This window comes from Polistes fuscatus, unplaced genomic scaffold, assembly GCF_010416935.1.
Source record: "Polistes fuscatus isolate 324 unplaced genomic scaffold, CU_Pfus_HIC Scaffold9, whole genome shotgun sequence".
NCBI lineage: Eukaryota > Metazoa > Arthropoda > Insecta > Hymenoptera > Vespidae > Polistes > Polistes fuscatus.
In genome coordinates, this window is record NW_025113173.1 from 7,562,386 (window position 1) to 7,567,013 (window position 4,628).

Below are 4,628 nucleotides of genomic sequence, written 5' to 3' on the forward strand. Positions count from 1 at the left end.
ATTTTATTTAATATTAAATAATAATATGAATATATATTATTTTCATAAATTATTATTATAATTATATTAATTTATTATTACGTTTAACTAAATATTTTTTATATTTATCCCAATATTATATTTAATAGGTAACGCGATTGTCTAATATTTTACACATTATATTGTATAATTTTATTTAATATTAAATAATAATATGAATATATATTATTTTCATAAATTATAATTATAATTATATTAATTTATTATTACGTTTAACTAAATATTTTTTATATTTATCCTAATATTATATTTGATACGTAACGCGATTGTCTAATATTTTACACATTATATTGTAATTTATTTTTCCTTATAAAAAAAAAGAAAAAAGAAAATAAATACTTACAAGTGTGTTTTCGTTATATCGTAAAATAATACGTGGCAATAAGATCTACGAAATTGTTCGAATATTCTAGGAAATTGTTGCGGTTTCGTCTTATTATCGTGTAACTATTGCAAATGTCAACGTGAGAGTTTGAACAAGTTTCATATGTTATAGCAGCAGCACTAGTAGTTGTGTATATATACTTAACTACTATAGTGTTTCTCGTGTACTACTTATTACTATATGTATTTCATACAATCGAGTATATACACGTTCACATACACGAACTTTCCTAGGCAATTATGTCATAATGTGTAGAGAACCGCTTTGCAGTAGTCCTACAACTCGACCAAGTGTTATTTTGATAAAGTGATGATGCACCACAGAAGTATAGATTACGTTTAATGTTCCTTTCTTTTTCTTTTTTCTTTTTTTTCTGTTGATACATATTGAAACTGAACCGTCCAAAGATATCTATAAATGTTATTTAATTATTCTTTTAACTTTTAATAATATAAATATTCAAACTTATTCGTTTAAGTATTAATTGAAGTATCGATGATATAACAAATAAATATAAATTAGATACACGGAAATAAATAATTATTAATTATTATTATTATCTACACAATGTGCGATCGTAATTGTTTTCAATTAATTTATAACTGCAATGTGTTATCTAAAATCATATATAAAATATAAAATCGATATTATAAATGTAAATAAAAATGAATACTTTACACGATTCGTTTAACATTGCAATGGAACGAAGCTCAATGATCGGTACCCCCGAGTAGAATGAACACACATTAGCAAAAAGCATTGTTTCAAAGTGTTTCACTAGTAAATCACTAATTACTTGTTTCCCACCCCCACCCCTTCCCACTATACACTTTTCCCAACCCCCACCATTATCAGAAATTCTTCTTTTACTGTGGTATTTCACATCTCGTGAGCTTAAACTTCCTTGCCATAGAAAACCAGGGGTTGGGGGGAGGAGGAGGAGGAGGAGGATGAGGAGGAAAAACTTTTCTATCCGCACGAGTGGTAAAAAGTTCTTTTCCAAGAGGCCATTTATATCGTTTGAAATTTGCCCAAAGGTGATGGCGGTTTTCTTCTTGGATGGGAAACTTTTTATTTCTTTCGTGGTAAACACTCGACGCGTTATCAACCCCTCCTCCTCTCCTCCCCTAGCTACCTAACGTTCAAGTACCCCTTCTTCCTCGTCCCTTTCATCCCTATCACTTTTTCCTCATCTTCGGGGCACGATACCGTTTGTAATTTTATAACTTTTATTTTATTTTATATTACTTTTACTTTTCCTTCTTACCTTGTTTATTATTTTCTTGACCTGCAATCCACCACCACCACCTGCACCTACCTCTCCCTTCCATGGACAAATAAGAAAAAGAAAGCACAAATTGAATCTATAATATACCAAAGAACATCGTGGTATTTATTTCGCGGCCCAAATCACGCGCTTGCGCTCGCGCGCGCGCGCGCGCACACATACGCGTTCATCCTAATCGACGCATTAATAGCGCGTAGAAAACTTTCGACGAGGTGGAAAGCACCACGGGAGAAACAATTCTCTGTCTCTTTCCATCCTTTTTTTTTTCTTGACGAATCTCTCCCTCCCCTCTACCTTTTACCGTGCCCCCCCTCTCTCTCTCTTTTTCTCTCTCTCTAACACACACACACAGACAAAGTTTATTTCTTTTTTCGTATAAACGCGGCGCACCAGTTTTGTGTGTTGACTGGCAAGTAATAGCGAAGTCGATTCACGGAATATAAGAAGCCAGAAGCCTACTTTCTTCTTCCGAATTGTTTTTATGGTGGGAGGAGGCGGTGGAACGTGTATGGGGAAAAATGGAGGAGGGGGAAGGGTAATCGAGAATGGAAAGACGAAAGGAGAAGAAGGCCGTTCGCCGACACTGGCCAACCACCAGTACTCGTTGATACATCGAACGGACTAATCGCGATTATCGATTTATCGTTAGAAATATAAATAAGGTATCTTTTATATGTATATGTATATATATATATATTTTATTCGTAATAATCAACGTGAAAATTGTTATTAACATTTTGGACGCGCGTGTGTTATTTTTTTCTATTCAAAAATTCGCCCCACTCCCGCTCCGGTTTTGATTTTTCCACCATTTTGATTTTCGTTTTTCTCAGTTTCTGCGCATGCGCGCGCACGCTAAAAGAGACGCGCCAAAATTCGGGAATATTCGAATAGTGAACCACTTCGTATTATATTTTGAATTACTGTCATCTCGAGACAACGCAAGTCATTTTATATATTCAGTCGATTGATTATTCTATTTTCTTCATTTTGTAGGAGGGGTGTATTGTTCGTTCGGATTTTGCAACTTTATTATTGGGTAAGTCATATTTATTCTTTTTTTTTTTCTTTTCGTTTCTTATTCGTAAGCATATCTTCGAAATATCTCTACGTTTATTGAGATGAATGAAACAAAATAATGAAAAAAGAATAAAAGAATAGTCAAGAATTTAGGTAGTGAAAAATCTGTGCGTGTATGTGTGTGCGTGTGTGTGTGTATATCTCATAGTAAAGATCGAAGATAAAATGGAAGATATATTTTATTATTGGATAAATTGGAACGAGGGTGTAATTTTTCTTGGTGGTAATACGGACGAATGGAAATTTGTTGGTAGTAAAAATAAAAAAAAAAAAATAAAAAAAACTAGAAAATCTCTATCCCTCGTGTTTGCGCGTACGTGTAAAAGAAAAAAAAAGAAAGGAAGAAAGAAAAAGAGAAAGAAAGGATGAAAGAATGAAAGAATGAAAGAATGAAAGAAAGAAATAGAGCTTTCTCGAGAACGAACTGGATTCGACGTATTCGAGGCCAGGAGAAAACTTTTTAGGCGAAACTTTACGCGTCAAATAAATCTTCCGTTCTACTATGTTTCTTATGCGAATGTCGTAAGAAGGAAAAGACTTTCATGGGTTTATTCGATCACCTCTTTTTCTCTCTCTCTCTCTCTCTCTCTCATTTACTATATACCTAAAGAAAATACTATCGCGTCGAATTTGTTGAATTATTTAAAAAAAAAAAAACCTTAGAACACTAAATTTGTACTCGCGTATACTCTCGCTTTCAATACTAATCAAACTTCTCGTTTGCCATTAATTAATAAAGAACACAGGACGAATTTATACGCAATTGATATAGAACAATAATATAATTTTGAAATAAAATAAATATTTATTATTTTGATCAAACATAATTATTCCGATGGAACGTGTGATTAATTTGATTTTAAATTCATTCCATTAATCATGCGAAATTATTTCTATGTTTAATCGCAAATGCATGATCAAACGAATACGATATAAAAAAGAAACATAATAATTATTATATTATTTTTAAAAGATATAAATCTTACTTTACACAGAGAGACAGAGAGAGAGAGAAAGAGAGAGAGAGAAAGAGAGAGAAAGAAAGATGTTCTCGTGCCGGAAGTGCAGTTTTCCTCTTTCCTATGGTCATCTAGGTTGCATCAAAGTATGTTACACATTTCACGCATGCGCGTTTTGTCGTTCGCTTCAACACTCGTTAATTCACGACCGGTTCCAATATACATATTTACTTATTTATATATATATATATATACATAGAAAACCTGTCCCTTCAACATTTCTTTTCTTTAATCTCGTAAGATTTAATCGAGAAAAATCGAGATAATAATTGAGATTCCAAAAAAAAAAGAAAGAAAGAAAGAGAGAAATAAAATATTCGTCTGAGATCTTATCGAATGATGGAAAAGAAATAATCCCCATGAAACTTTCTAAAAGATCTTTAATAACATAATTCCTTTTTTTTTTTAATTTCTATCTTATCAAATATACACATACACACACATTTCTATTATAGTTTATAATAATTAATAAATATCTACTATAATAATAATAATAATAATAATAATAATAATAATAATACAAAAATAACACGTAATTTTCAAAAAGATCTTATTTTTTTGAATCGTCGTTTTTAAAATACATTAATTCTATCTTTATTATAAAATATTGAAACGAAATCAATAATTGTATAATAAATATGAAAAATTTGGAACGTATATTAAGATGACGAAATCGAATAACGATTGAATTTTGTTAGATATTAAAAGAATGAAGAGAATTTCTCTAAGAAAGAACATTTTCTTTTTCTTCTAATTCTCAAGAGATAAAAATCCGTGTGGAAGCAAATCCGGAATCCGTCAGTTTTTGAATCGAAAC